The 15,935-nt window shown below is 42.0% G+C and overlaps 1 protein-coding gene across 3 annotated transcripts in view; it reads right to left on the reverse strand.

Moving 5' to 3' along the window:
- Nucleotides 1–15,935, reverse strand: part of adam19a (ADAM metallopeptidase domain 19a) — a 222,547-nt gene that overhangs the window by 163,322 nt on the left and 43,290 nt on the right. The gene's annotated exons all lie outside the window — the stretch shown is intronic.

Raw genomic sequence — 15,935 nt, forward strand, 5'->3', positions numbered from 1 at the left:
TCCATCATTAATAGGATTTACAGCCTGAAGTACACGAACACCTGAACGCAACACATCCTCACTGCCATCAGAGTGCGGCTGCAGGGATGTGCAGAGACTAAATATGTGTGAGATTAAATGCTGATGTTAAGCTAAAACTATTTTTATTTTAAATTGTAACCTTGTAAATTTTTGACAATTTATTCACTCATTTTTCGAAAAGGTCATTCAGTTTCCATTCTCGGTCTGACCAACAGCTGAAAAAACCTCAAATCAGAACAATAAAAAAATAAATGGTCTCAGAAACTGTATTTTCATTGAAATGACTAACAGAGACCATGATGAAATATTTTGCCTCACAAGGATGAGGACATAAAGGATATTCAATTTTATGTGTTGCTTTTTTCCCTGTTACCAAGCTGAAACTTCAAAATCGTGCACCGAACCGGACCAAAATGTTTGTGTACCCTTAAACCCCAATAATGTACTTTACATACATTTTTGTCTCTATCCCAGTACGATGGATAGTAGGGGAGAAAGGGGTTGGTTGTCACACTTTTTACTGTTTTGATGATTGCTCATCATCAAAACATCTTTCAGTAGTCATTCTCACATTAAATTGAAGCTTCAGGTGTTGGCTTGAAATGTGTATTCCTCTCATTTTCCAACTCATTGTATCAAATAGGCAATTAACTATCAAAGACACTCTGACACATTGTGAAAACCAACCCCATCACGGGGATGGTTGTCACACACTAGGGGGTTGGTTGTCACAGTGGTATTTCAATGGGGAAAAACTTTTAAAAAAGGCAAGAAGACAACTATATTTGAAAGTTAAATTGCAGTGACAAGTGATAGGCCTACATAACTTAATGCATTTTAACATAAAAATAGCAAGGAACATGAACAGGAAACACATCTTTAGGCCAGCCTATATAACAACATAAAGAACAAAACAAATAGGCCGAACAATAACGGCCGACTCAACTAGGCTACATGCAGTCACTGTCTGAGTTACAGTGATGGCAAATGTAGGGTCTGCGCACTCCAACTCATTTCTCCATGCATGATATTGCCAATATAGGTGTTGGTTGTTACATGTGTCAACAAACCCCAAAGAGAATGTGGCTACCAACCACAACTGGAATTTTGTGCTAGCATCAAGGCTAACAACCATCTAACAACCACTTAGCTAGCTAATAAAACTCTAAACTATAGCTTTCCCCTCACACTTTGTAAGGGTAACACTTGTTTTGTTATAAACCCATCGTTTAAAAGCCTAGAAGAAAAATACTGAGGAGCTGAATATTTACAATTTGACATGAAAAAAACAAAAAGTCCTCTGACCTCAAGTTCAGCTGTCTTACTCCACAGAAGACTATGTAGGTGAGATCTGATCCTAATTCTGGAAATGTCCATACCTCAATTTGAGAGACAGCGCCCTCTGGTGGCGAGATATAACGAGTATGCCAACCAACCCTTGTGACAACCAACCCCGTTCTCCCCTACATTTGTAGTGATTATCAATCTATCATCGGTCATGTGTTCTTATTGTGGAACATGTGTAGTAGGGATGGGTCATGATTTTTGAATGCTTGAATATTTGTTCTCTCATTGAAATTCAAAGAGTTAAAACAAATATTTTCTAATTTTAAAAGAACAACTTTCATCGTTTTCCCCTGTGCCTGGTTTTAATACAGTATTCCCGCCAGACGGTGGTTACAGAGCGTCTTAAAGCTGTTCACTAACCGCCTTAAGTAACAGGAGAAGAAGAATGCTAACTGCATTAAATAGCAAAAGAAGAAAACAGTAGCGAGACCCGCTGGAAATAAGTAAGAGATTAAGAAACTGAATAATTTTTGCTACTAGCAGCACCTTGCCCTAGTGCTGGTTAACGCGACTGCCACACAGACGGACCGTTAACAGGAAAGGTGTGTCGTGGTTTGTTTACGTTTACTGTCTACACCTGCAGCGCTCAAGTGTGTGAGTCGCTGTTGTCTCAACCTTTCTAACCTGCTGTCAGAGAGCTGGACCCAATCATCAACATTGTGATTGTATGATTGAATTCTCAGTTGATGTACACAAAATCACACTACATTAACCCCTGTTACTTGCCTCTAACTTAAATCAATTTATTGAGCAAAAATAAGAGTCGGGGGGGGCTCGATTACGATGAATCGCCGAATAGTTGCCAGTGATCATCGAATAGTGTTTTGGCTTGAATTCTCATCCCTAGTGTGCACTATGTGTTATTTCTTGACCAGAGGCCATGGGGGTCTTGGCTGCTGCTCTCCCTGCCTTGAAAGGAAGGGGAGGTGGGCTCTCCCTGCCTCAGGCTTTGCTATTCTATGTACGAATGTGGAAAGGCAGGGAGCTCCCAGAACAGAGCAATATCTACAAAAATAACTTAATGCATGCGTATAAATTATGTTCTTGACTAAAGTGTTGCTGACTAGGGGTGCAACGGATCAAAACAGTCACGGTTTGGATCGGATCACGGTTTTGAGTCACGGATCTGATCATTTTTCGGATCAGCAAAAAAAAAAAAGAAAGAAAGAAAGAAAGAAGACAAGACAAATCTAACTTTTTCCTCCATTTATTTTGTAAAACACTTGTAAACTTTTGCCCATTAAATAAAAACAACATTCAACTCAAAATGTACTGCATGTGCAAAGCACCCTATCTGTGGGCCCAGTCCTGCCTCATTCACTGCATTTCATGGCATGGCAAGTTAAGAATCAAAGGAACTTCGTAAGTTTCACTCCATTGCTGAACCGTGGAGAGGCATCCGTACGGATCACGGATCAACGATGATCCGTTGCACCACTAGTCCTGACTGAATTATAACTGGTAAGAATTATGCCTGAGGCGGGGAGAGCACACCTCCCCTCCCTTTCATATGCATGTGCATGAAAAGACAAGGCATGGAGAGCAGCAGCAAAGACACCTGGCCAACAATTGAAACATAGTGCACATGTTCCACAATAGTAACACGTTAGATGATAGATGATAGATGATGGATCGATAGACGATCAACACAAATTAACTATCCATCATACTTGGATAGGGACAAAAATCTTTAAACTTTGACCACAAACGAATACATCTACTTTAGCGACTCCTCACCACTAAAGGAATGTGAAACTGAGTTTGTGTGTTAGTTGACATGGCCCTTTAATAAATATATAATGATGCAAAGCCCACAGGAGATGCTGCTGTTGGCGAATAAAAGAAACATCTGGAGTTTCTGCTGAGTCGTACAATCTGTGAGGTGATTTATGCACTGTCGCACCCCGTCGGTGCATGATGTGACTGCAGATGTTAACTATGAGACAGGAAAAACATCCAACGGCTATATTTAGCTTACAAACATCCCAGCAGTAAATTCAATGAGTAAATAACTTAATAAAGTTTCACTTCGGGTGCTAGAGCTGACTCAAGCTCTCTGTACCATCGTGGTGATTTTGGTCAGTGTGAGCGATACAGGAGGGTAACGTTAAGCTTTAAGAGTGATAGCATTTTTAAAATCCAGGCAGTAACTCTGGTACAGTGTCAGGCTGACAGCTTTTGCAGAGGCTTTAACCGCCACAGAAGAATAAAACGTGTAGGAAGATCATATTTTTGCCAATTTTGAGTGCTTCAGTGCTTAACTTTAAACACACAAAGACATAAGCATTAAATATCTGTTCAAACATATTGAATCCCAAACCGTGGGAGTCTGGATTTGGCAGGAATACAGACATTAGCAGCAGCTTATTGCTGACTTTGCTCAACACACACAAAGCAGCAGAGCAGGCGAGCGTACCATCACCAGATGTGCACAAAGGAAGAGAGAGAGAAAGAGCAGACGAAGCAACAGTGGACAGACTCTGTGCATCTCTTTACTCAACGAGCAAACATGTCAGTTTGTTTTCTCCACATCTTGATTTGAGGCACTGCACTTTCACCGCCGCGTTAACACACGAGACAAACGAAACCTCGTTCTCCTGTCAGGGATTTCTTTGTAGTCTGAAGACAGACCTGATGGTTCAGGTGCTGGATCTGTGAATAAATTATAACTTTTGTACGATTGCCCTCAGAGTTCAACACCATGTAATCCAAGAAAACAAACACAAACAGACGAAACATGAGATATCTATGAGACAATCAATTCAACAACTAATGTGGAGGTATAGCTGAAAACAAAAACAACAGACAACCAGGTAAGTCTTTACCTCAACAACCAAAGACAGATAAAATGAACACTTACCAACCAAATACGAAGCTAAAGACCAAAACAGACGAGACATACAAAAACATACAACACATCAAAAACACAACTTCCCAGAATACAACTCAACAACTAAAACTCAGACGACAAAACCAACACTCAGATCGCACAAACACATTATTACCAAATACAGACGACACATCCCAATACTGAGAAAACAACTGTAAACCCTCAAACTAAAACCACCTACCACCAAATACTACTTAAAATATAGCAACCACAAAACAAGACCCTCAACAGAATGATATCACAAAATATTGATGTCAAAACCAAGTTCTGGGGTGCTGTTGGCCAAGTGGTCTAAGCGCACCCCATACAGAAGCTACAGTCCTCATCGTAGTTGTTGCAGGTTCAGCTCCCGACCTCTACCATTTGCCGCATGGCTTCCCCCACTCTCCACTCCCAAATTTCCTGTCTCTCTCCAGCTTTCCTAATAAAGGAAAAAAATGCCCCTAAACAAAACCAAGTTCTGAAAAATACAACCAGGGTTAGCAGACAATCAAACATGTCTTCCCGACCAATTACAGCAACATATGAAATATGACAGCTTCCATCCATTCATTTTCTTTGTTTATTTTTGAGCCCGGTCACGATCGTAGCAGGCCTAACAAGTTGGAGGAATCTTTTATCGCCCAACCCCCCAACCCCAACAGGTTCCTTTTGATGGAACCATTCACAGATGTCCAAGCTCTGGATGCTATCTCTAAGGTCGAGCCTAGCCAATCATTGAATTACGAAACTGTTTTCACATTTCATTTGCTTGAATCCTCAATCTCATTCTTTTGGTCATGACCCAAATCTAGTGACCACAGCTGAGGGTTGGAACATGGATGGACTGGTAACTCTGTTATTCTGATAAAGCTTTGTCTTTAGGCTCAGCTCCCTCGTCACCATGATGCTGCACCTACATGTCTGTCAATCTCACAATCCATTTCAACCTCACTCATGCACAAGATCACAAAATTCTTTCACTGGGGTAAGAACTCCACAGCCAGGGGAAGCAGTCCAATGTTTTCCAGCTGAGAATCGTGGCATCATCAAACAAACTAATTTGACCTCATAACCATAGAAGACAGAACAACCAAATATGACTCAACCAAATACTAACAACGCAAACCAAGTATGCTTCATAATATACAGCTGCCAGTAAAATCTAGACATCCTCTTTCTCTACTTTATCGTGTAAAAGCCTCCCATTTCTCACTTCCTCTCTCCTCTGCCTCCTGATCCCCGAGATGTCAGCACAGAGCCGGAGGCAGCATCAACTGTCCCTCAGGTCAGATCCACAGGACCAGAGTCCAGAGTCACAGCAGCACCTGAGAGCTGTTTTTCTGCCCTTTGTCTCTCTCCTCCAGCCCTCCACTGTGTGAGGCAGTGACACAAGTTTTCACCACAACACAGCTGTGACGGATCTGTTTGTTATTTCTAGAAAGGATGTTAGAAAGCAGTGTTTAAGAGCAGCGTAATACAACTAGTGTCAGTAGTATGTTTATTTGTCTATTGCTCTCATATCAAAGAATCTCTGGAGTAGAAACCCTGACATCTCTGTTAATCATCTTTAAAACTCTGTGTCTGAAAGGTTATATTTCCTTATCTTGATTTCATTCTTTGAGTTCTATTTGATGATAAAAATTTAATAAGATATAGCTTTCTGCAATGTTAGCAGAACAATTTGTTACTTAATCGAATTATTGATTAACTTAAAGAGATTGTGCAATGAAAAAAAAAGAAGGTGTTTCCATCAAATTGTGTAATTGAGCGCTACACAAAACATACGGATCAAAATATATTATAAACCATGAACAAATATTTGAGGGAAGCACTACATAAAGCAGCTTGATAAAGATGATATTAAGCTATAATTACCTAGACAGATAATTTAACAATCCTGCATATTCCTAGACAGAGAAAAATGATGATGAGATGTTTTCACTGTTTCCGAGGAGCTAATGATTGAAAGTAGCAAAACATCCGGCAAGGATTCAGAGAAGAGGAAAAAAGTCCTCAAGTTTTAATAACAACACATCTTTAAGTCACCTGAAAAACATGGGCCCTCCCCTGGAATGTGATAAGCCATTACTTTAGAACCTACCTTCAAATTCTGAGCTATGATTGGTCGGGATGCAAGATCAGTCAAATGTAATATGGGCCGATAAAGGAAATATAATTTTTTTCCCACCAACAGTTTTACTTTCGTTAACGAGAATTATGACGATAAATGTTCGTCAACAAGTCATTTTTTTCATGACGAAAACGAGACTATGACGAGCAGAAGTGCTTCACTGATAATAAAAACTCTGACAAACGTATGTTTTGATTTTGTTAACAAGACGATGATGAGACGAAAACAATAGTGGCCGACAATCGCTGCAGGTACATTCAAGGACCATCGTAAATGTACAATACATTTTTCTGTGAATAAAGAGAATCAAAATACAGTTGTTGTTTTGTTTTTTTTTAAGTTGTATTTTTGGCATTTTTTGCCTTTAATGGATAGGACAGCTGAAGAGAGACAGAAAATGTGGGGAGTAGAGAGTGGGGGAAGACATGCAGGAAATGGTCGACCGTCCGAGAATCGAACCGGTTACCCCTGCGACGAGGACTGTAGCCTCTGTATGTGGTGCACTTAGACTGCTAGGCCACCAGCACCCCTGAATGATTTCTTTTAATTTTTTTGTAGGGACAGGCTGAATTATTTAAGTTAAGACATTACACAAGCAAAAGTGTTAAAGGAGTGAAATGTTGATGATTTTAACACTTGGTACAACCCTGTTACAACTATCTGATCAACTACATTCATTATTTAGAGATTGAAGATGTTTCAGCAAAAATCAAAGACTAAAATGTTTTGAGTTTGTGTCGACTAACACTAGGCTAAAATTATCGGTCACCGGTGTGGATGTTTTCACTGTTTCAGAAGAGAATATGTTGAAACTTTCAAAACATGCTGCAAGCATCCAAAGAGGAGGAAAAAGGTCCTCATGTTTCAACAACTAATTATTTCACATGAAAAGTCGTCATCGTAACGAAGATGTGTTGAAGGAATACGAAGCAGCAGTAGCCGCAGCTAGCATCATGTTAGCTCAGTGACTGTACAGCACCTGATGATCACTTTTCTCCAGGTAGAGACCAAGGACTTCAACAGTTAATATTTGGAACAGTATCCTGAGTCTCCTCTGAAGACTACCTTCCCTGTATGATGTGATCTCTACACACAGTCACAGTCTGATCCACAACAACGTCAGGGACACAAGTTTAACCACGGACAGACGGATTTCTGGCGTTAGATGAAGACTTTACCTCTTATCGCTATCGGCCTTCAGGAGCATGCAATCATTCCGACTGTGAATCCTGACAATATCTCTCAACACTTCAGATGTTTTCTGAACTCTGTACGTTTATTATCTGTCTTTGAGACACTCTCATTCTTACAGCAGAGTGAAAAGGCGTCCTATAGGTGATAGAAATTAAATTCCTAAAAGACGCTCTATGCTCTGTAAATCTGACGCAACAGTTTGGAAGTTATTAAAGCTGAGCTCCAAAAAGGTACGATTAAATTTGTATTAGTTTAAACGACAACCTCCAGCTGCTCCTCCATGTTCATGGCGTGAATGATTAACATTATGAAGGAATGTAAAGCATGGTGACACGGATAAAAGAAGGCCTTGCTTTCAGAGAAAAAGAATGTTCTTACTCTGAATGTCTTAAATAGCATTGCACTCTGCGCTCCAACAAGGAGCACTTTGTCCGAAACATATCATTCAGAATGCATTTATTTGCCTTCAGGAATAAGAAGGTTAAATTCCAAAGTGAGTGGAATAAATGTTCGCTGAGAGAAATTTAAACATTAATAAACGTGTGCACGAACTCCTGGAACTCTGCTTCTCCTTTGACACTCTGAGTGGCCTTGGATCTCTTCAATGTGCCTATACTCCGAGCATTTTTGAAATACTTCCAGCTTTATTTGACGGCTCAAAGTGCTCTGAATCTTTCCCTACAAACATTTCAAAGGCAGAGAGGCCGGGCGGCGGTATGAGAGCTCTGAGGCGTTTATGTAAAAATCCATCAATAACAGGCGTTGATACTCGAAGGAACATGGCGCGGTTGGACGGTCCAGCAGTATTCTGCTCGGCTGAGTGTTCACACATTCAGATTGTCGATGTGTCGCCTGGATTCACGCCAGGGAAATACAAGGAAAATAAAGCTAATTGATTGGGAAGATATTAGCAGCATGCTCTGATCAATACTAACACAGTTGTCTAATGGAGGCCTTGAGTTTTAATTGATTCAAAGGAAACAACTCCTCCTCAGGAATTCATTTGTAGATTTCAATGGGCAGCTTACAGGTGCATCGCGGCGGTTGTATGTGATATGCATGCTAACGCTGCTCTGCATAAAGGTAGACCCTTTCCACCCCCACCACACACACACACACCTACATGCATACACACTCATGCACACATGCCGCGTCTGCAGCAGGCGTGGATCCCAGTCCCTAATCTCTGCAGGCTGAATGTCATTGCCGTCGCCCGCTCACTGCTGAGGTGAGAGATAATCTAATCACTGGGGAGACAGAAAGTAGACGTGCGGTGGGAAAGCGGGACGCGGGAGATAAAACGCGAGGTGGTGGAGGACGGAGGCCACAGCAGGTCTTTGAACTCCCCTCTGACAAATAATTGAAGGACAGGAGACGGAGAGCAGAGGAGCGACAACAAATGGAGAGAGACGAAACCTCTGACACCGAGCTGCTTCTTATTCTTTGGTGTTTCAGAGAAATGAAAGGAGGTTAGAGAAGAGAAGAGGGTGAAGGCACACTAACAGATGTCCTCCTAATGGTGCTGTCACACTGTTTCTGGACGTGCAATTAGTTAGGGGGCGGAGCTTATTCCCTCATTTATCCATATGTGTCCTTGAAGAATTCACCGCCGACCGTTCAGAAAGAAGAGAAGGCCTTTTTTCGTCTAAAAAGTGACGCCAGTGGAGAAGTGCCAAGGCAGAGTTGCGTTCTTTCATCCGACCAGCAGGGGGCTTCTCCAAAAGAAGTCTGGCTTTATAGCAGTCTATGAGAAACCGGTCGTACTTCTCAGCTGATTTATCCCCTCAGTAAACATTCTCCTCATGAGTTTTAAATCTCAATGTGGAGTTTCAAGTCTTCTTCAACACAGCATGATGATCATTTAGTAAATTAAGGTCCCATTTAAAGTCACAGAGACCAGGAAGCAGAGGAGGAGCCAGACAGGGGACACCTGAAAATGTCTTGTTTAGGTTCAGTTATACTAAAAAACACTCTGAGGAGTTGGCTCTTCATTTTTAGCTCAAATTAGCATTCCACTGTTAGCATGACCTTTGCTGAGCCCCCACTCCTCTCCATCTCTATCCTCTCTACCAAATATGGCCGCCTTTGTCTCAGCCACAATTGCCAAACTTAAGTCTTCAAATCAGCACTCCGCAAAACAACTAGTGTCGTCAGTATGGCTGCTTTAACTGTTCATACACATCTTTGGTTTCACAGACACGCCGTCTGCCTGAATGATCAGCAAGTCATTGATTAGAGCAGTATGGACTTAAAGTAGGGTCGTCCATCTCACCTTTTCAAGACCATCCAATCCGCTTTGCCGTGATCAAAACACAAACCAAACATGTTTCTGCCATTGTCCTGCAGCGAGTAAATAAAAAAGACTAATGGATTCAAAGGCAAAGCAGTGGTTGGCCGAGGAGACAAGCTGCCATTGTCCGGCATTGTTGTTGTTGTGAGGGAAAGTTCGCGCCAGTGCTGCTGGGAAAAGCGCTCACGTAAAACTAATGTCATGACGTGCCTCTTCCACGGGCCACGGAGCGGGTGGGAAAACAAACAGGTGCCATGTTTGTTCATGAGTTCAAGCAGCTCCGAACCAGCATGAGCACCAGCCTGGAAATACAACCCGGTTCACGTTGGTTGAAAAGACTTATAGATCCAGTGAGCCGCAGGCCGGAGCACTTGTGGTTCTTTTAAGCTCCTGTGAAAACTTTCAGTTCCTGTTGACTTTGGTGCCCCCTGTGGACACCAGTGGCACCTTTCATCATTTGTTCTCTACATATGTGAGAAGTTATCTTACCAACAAAGAATCTCACCTTGCTTTGTACAAAAGGGTTGTTACTGTAGTGCGCAGTTAATCAATTCAACCGTCAGCTACCCCACCAACAGTGGTTTTAGACATCACTAATACATATGTGGAAATATTCAGTCTCAACAGTGATGGTCTTTTTTGCCTTTGTAAGTCATCAAATGGCATCAATGTTTGTATCAGTCTGTTTCATGACCAGATAAAAACTCCTCCCAGGAGCTGTAACATCATCAGAACACAAAATTGGCACTTTTGCAAAAGCAAAGTCAAGAGTGGGAGAGGTGCCGACGGCTTTACACACTAAGTATTCCCTTTTGGTATTTAGACACCGATCCTTTCACCTCTATTGATCCCTTTGTTGGTGATCTTTGACCATAGGAGGCTTTCCAATCACCCCAGAGCGTGCGGACTATAACATGTTTCAAAGTATGCAGCAAGGATCGTTCAGATCGAGTGAAGTGTGTCACCAACCATCTGCTCTTTTTCAAATCCTAAAGCTGCAACTTTCATGTCAGGAGGACGGTTTGATAAACGCTCATTACAATCACCAGAACCAATAGTGAAGTCTTCAAATTTCTCAAAACAAGACAAAAGAAGTAAATCGTAACATTTCAGAAGATGGAAACAGAGAAAGTTAGATAGTTGTCCACAAAACATTGCCAGAATGAATTGTTGATAATCAGAATATTTGGCAATTAATTTTCTTTCCATCAGTTTATAGTGAAGTTGGTCGTTGTTTGCAGATCCTGCAGCGCTGCACTAAAAAAATCAATCCAACTAGGATTCAGTGCAAAGAGAGCTCTTCCTTATAGACACAAAGAACAGATAATAGTCCCTCACATATGTCCACTCCATATCTGGGTGATGCATGCATGATAATAATAGAGAAAAGAAAGTAGGAGCAGGAGATTTGGACGTGAAGCATTCAGGTCAGAACCAGTTTGCAGATGGATTTATGTGTGTGAATCATCCTGCGTGGTTATGTGTCTCAGCAGGGCTCCACTTTCTCATTATAAGCATTAGCATTAATATGCGCAGGAGGCACTCAAACGCCTCCAGTGATCACCGTCAATTACACGCTGCACAGAGAGGAGAGCCGACCCGAGCCTGACAGCCTGTCATCAACATGAAGACAAGGAGGAGACGACAAAGGCCTGACGTGATGCTAAAGTTAGAACCCATCAGGAACTGCAGTCACTTCACTGTCCTTCCTGAACGAGGACGATTATTCAATCAGAGTACGGAGGAAACATAGAGGACTCAGATAACGGAGGACGTTCACTGGAGAGGGGGCTGAGAGGACTTTCTAAAATCTGGGTTTCACTGAAGAGCAGCTCATCGATCGATTCTGGGGAAACAGGACGATAAGAGGGAACATGAGGCTTTGTTTAACCTCATTACCTAAAGCCGAGGACAGAAGTCAAACCAGGACTGAGAGGACATGAAGCATCTCTCAGGACATTCAGTCAGACCACATTTAAAAAGACAGGAGCTCAGGGCTGACGAGTTAAAGACAGGAAGTGAATCGACATCATGTCTAATAAACACGAGGAACATGAAGTGGATGAGCACTCACTAACTCTCTCTCATCCCAATGTTTGGCGTTTTCAGACAACAGGAACTTTTTAATAGTTCCAGGAACTGTAGGAACTCTCCTTATATTGATTCTGCACCGCAGGAACTTGAGACCCTTTTAGGAGCCAGGGTCTGAATTTAGTTCCTGGGTAGTTAATCTTCCCCTGAAAAGCCCCTGCTCAGGGGGGTCTTACCTTCCAAAGGTCCAGGAACTTCGGGGGGCGGGGCCTGCAATGCTGAACGTTTCTGATTAGTAGAGTATATTTATTTCCCCTCCGTCCACAATAACATCAAACACACACCTGTGATTCACTTGGTTTAATATCTCCTGAACATTGGTCTTCTCTGAGCCTGATTGTGTGAATGCGTCTCTGTCATCTCCTGGTGTTCCAGTCTGAAGAGTGACCCTGTAAACTGGAGACCTTCAGCTGAATGTGTCAGTGTTTGTGGAGTTTACAACAGCTGTTGAAACACAGAAGGAGTCCTCAGGAATGCATCCTAGTTTAGATTTTATTCAAATGTCCAAATATCTTCATCAGATATTTAATGATCATCTAAAGACGTTTGTGAGGGATGCATCCTGAAAGTCTCCAGTGAACAGGGTTGCTCTTTAAACTGAAACACCGGTCGACCTCTGACATGGCTTTTAAAATCTGTCTTCTTGCTTTAAGTCGAGCGTTTCAGGCGTTTTGAATCCTCTTTGTCTCTAGAGCTCGTCTCCTTCCAAGTGTTGATTCAGTGAATCCATCTGTAATAAAGCACGATCAAAAACAGCTCAAGAGGAATCTCCTTCCTGCTGACAGGCTTACTGGGGTGTCGCAAATGATGATGCAGACCTGTCTGTCTCTTTCTATGGTGTCATCTTTGTTGTATGGCCTTCGTCTCTTTCTTACTGCCTTCTACTGCAGTTACTTTATTTCGTCTCTACAAGTCCAGATCAGTCATCACCATGGTACGCTCTACCTCCCCCTTTCCTCAGTGTGAGAGAGAGAGAACGTTTCCCTCGGTTTTGTTTTGGCCTCTTTTAACATTTTGTCTCTTCATCCAGATCCACTGACTTCCTGTCACTGCCTCATCTTTCGCAGACTGTCCACACACTGTCAGTCCTCCGACTAATCAGATACTTGATCGCTCTACATCCCACTTCTCCTGGACAAACTTTCAATCCTCCGTCTTCATCTTCTGCTGCCAATTCTGCTTCTTCCTTTCATACGCCTCCTCCTCGAGTCCTCCCAGGGAACTGTTAGCACTATCAAATAAACCTCTCTCATATTGGTCCACCATAGAAAGAGACAACAGTCCTCATCACAGCTGTGGTGACTTTGAGTCTGACCTTGGCCCTTTGCTGCATGACACTCTCTCCTCCCCGTGTTTCTTGTCTGTCTCTCCAAATAATAACCTCAGAAAGTTGTTTCTTGTTGTCTTGCAGTCTGACCTGACAAATAATCACACTTATTATAAATCTGCTTCCTTTAAACATGTTTATTATGATTGAAATGTAAGCAGTGTGTGTTTTGGGTTCTGCAGAAAGCCAGATTAATTAGCTCTGTTGCTCTTTCAGTCATTAAACATGATATTTGAAATAAAACTGAGCTCTTGCTGTTCAAAGTCCAATTAGTTTCTTGTTTTGGAGTCAAACTAAGCCCCTCCATCAGACTGATGGCTGCTCTGAGGGTTTCATGCCTCCAGCTTTGGCTGCAGACTCACTTTTTCTCTCAGCTTCTTCAAACTCACCCAAACTTTACCTCCCATGCCAAGGAAAGACACCCAGCCAAGAGGAGGCATCAGTGTGCACAGGAGGGCACAGAGCCATGTTTCCACGCTCGACTCCACATCTCCAGGAAGTTCAGTGTCTGCAAAGACCGATACCACCGATAAGAGAAGTCTTCAGGCCCTCAATCCTGCAGCGTCTTGACTCTTTTAAAAGAACTAGTTGTTCTCATTTCTAACTGCTCAGACTTCAAACCGTCCATCTTTACGCTGCCAGCCCTTTACCGCCCATCTGCTCCCCAGATGATGATTCAGGCTTTAGTTAGTTAAGTTAATGGATAAACTGGGCAGGCGGACATGTCTGCATATTTGTTTGTTATCGTCTTTACGATTAAAAACAGGTTTTTCATTTATATTCATCAGGTTTTATTTTGGTAAGATTCATCAAAAGAACAGGAGAAGTTTAAAATCGGAAAATGAGCGTCCTTCAGATTTCTCTTAAAGCAATTGTCACACTTCATCGAGAAGGTATCCTAATTTAGATCAGCTAAATGACATCTCACCGTTACAAATCTAACTGTAAATGTTGCTTGTGTTATCTCATTTTGGCCCAAACATAAGACGGGTTATTTTCTTTAAGGTAGTCAGAAAAGGGTGGGATCGTCTTTTATTCATTCATAACAGTGTCTCAGCAGGTCCTGCTGGAGGTTTCTGCCTGTTAAAGGATGTTTGTCCTTGCCATTGTAAGATGCTAAATGCTGCTAAGTGCTCTGCTCATGGTGGATTAAGATGAGATCAGACTGAGTCCTGTCTGTGAGATGGGACTGGATCTTATCCTGTCTTGATGTTGGGTCTTTGTTAATAATAGAACATAGAGTACGGACTAGACCTGCTCTGTTTGGAAAGAGTCTGAGGATAACATTTGTTGAGATTTCGCCTTATATAAATAAACATTGATGGATTGGGTGTAAAGTGACCGTGGCACCAGGGGGATGAAAGATGGAGAGACACAGTGATTGTGTGATCCAAAAGTGGGTTATGATACTGGTTTTAAGATAATGGTTATTAATAAAGCAGAGACATAAAACAGCTGACACTGAGCTGAAATAAGGAGTCACAGAGAGTGATCTCTGAAGATGGAGAGTCCGGAAAGAGAGGCTTATAAGTGATAAGACAAGAGAGCATGTGTGGGTGTGTTTCTGAAAACTACAGATGTTCAGAAGCAACTGATTTTCTTGTGGATCAAATGTTAATTTTAATTCCTAGTAACCCCTGATCTAAAGATACAACTCGCAGAAAACAGTCCAAACTGAACACAATATATTTAACATGGCTAACCACAGGATCCCAGAGTCTGCACTGAAACGTTGTCAGATTGATTTGCAACACCACCATCCTTCAGGTTAAAGTGCTGGTTCCTCATTGCTCTGGTGGAGTGGTTATATGTCAGTTTAACATGACACAGCCCACATACAACTTTATCTCCATATACTGGATCAACATACTGACAAACCACGCCGTGCTACATGATGACATCTGTCACCTGTGCAGACTGCCTATGTTCAGATGAGCTTTTTCAGCTGATTTATCCCTCGTCATACCAAACACAAAAGCTCCATTAAGGGCTGATAACACCGCTGACACAGGAATCTCTCTTATTATATCTCCCCTTCTGCACAGGGAGGGAAAGGCACACAGCAGGGGGGAGAGAAATGGCAGGTAGACAGTATCATTACATGTGAGGCAGGTCAACACAAATGGAAAACACTCACAGGTAAGAGGACAGAAGACAATTGCAGTCAACAGAGTGGAGTCGTGTCACTGCGGCGTAGATGAAACAATAACAGTGTTGAAATAAAAGAGCATTGAAAGTCAACAGGCAAAAGGTCAGTGACATCATCACATGGTAGTTAATTTAATACCTTTGTTATTAAAGAGGGGGGCCTCTATTTGAGACACCACTACACCAGATGTCATGTGGTTATTATTATTATAGTCCCATCTCTTTCCGTTAACGAAAACAAAACATACACTTGTCAGATATTTCATAACATCTCGCCCCAGAACTGACCCTGGAGTTTTTAAAATGAATCAAGAGTAGCAGCGCTTCCAGAAGTCACCTTTTAGAGCGCTAAATTCCAGAGCAGTGCGCATGCCGGTGTTTCAAAACAAACCAACAAACACAAAAATGCCATTAACAACTTCATACGGTTAAAACTATCCCTGGCTCGTACTCCTCTGATGAAGCAACAGCTTCACGCTTTTCTAATGCTGCCATTTCCAAACTGCTGCTTCAG

The sequence above is a fragment of the Notolabrus celidotus genome, chromosome 23, assembly GCF_009762535.1.
Source record: "Notolabrus celidotus isolate fNotCel1 chromosome 23, fNotCel1.pri, whole genome shotgun sequence".
In the NCBI taxonomy this organism is placed as follows: domain Eukaryota; kingdom Metazoa; phylum Chordata; class Actinopteri; order Labriformes; family Labridae; genus Notolabrus; species Notolabrus celidotus.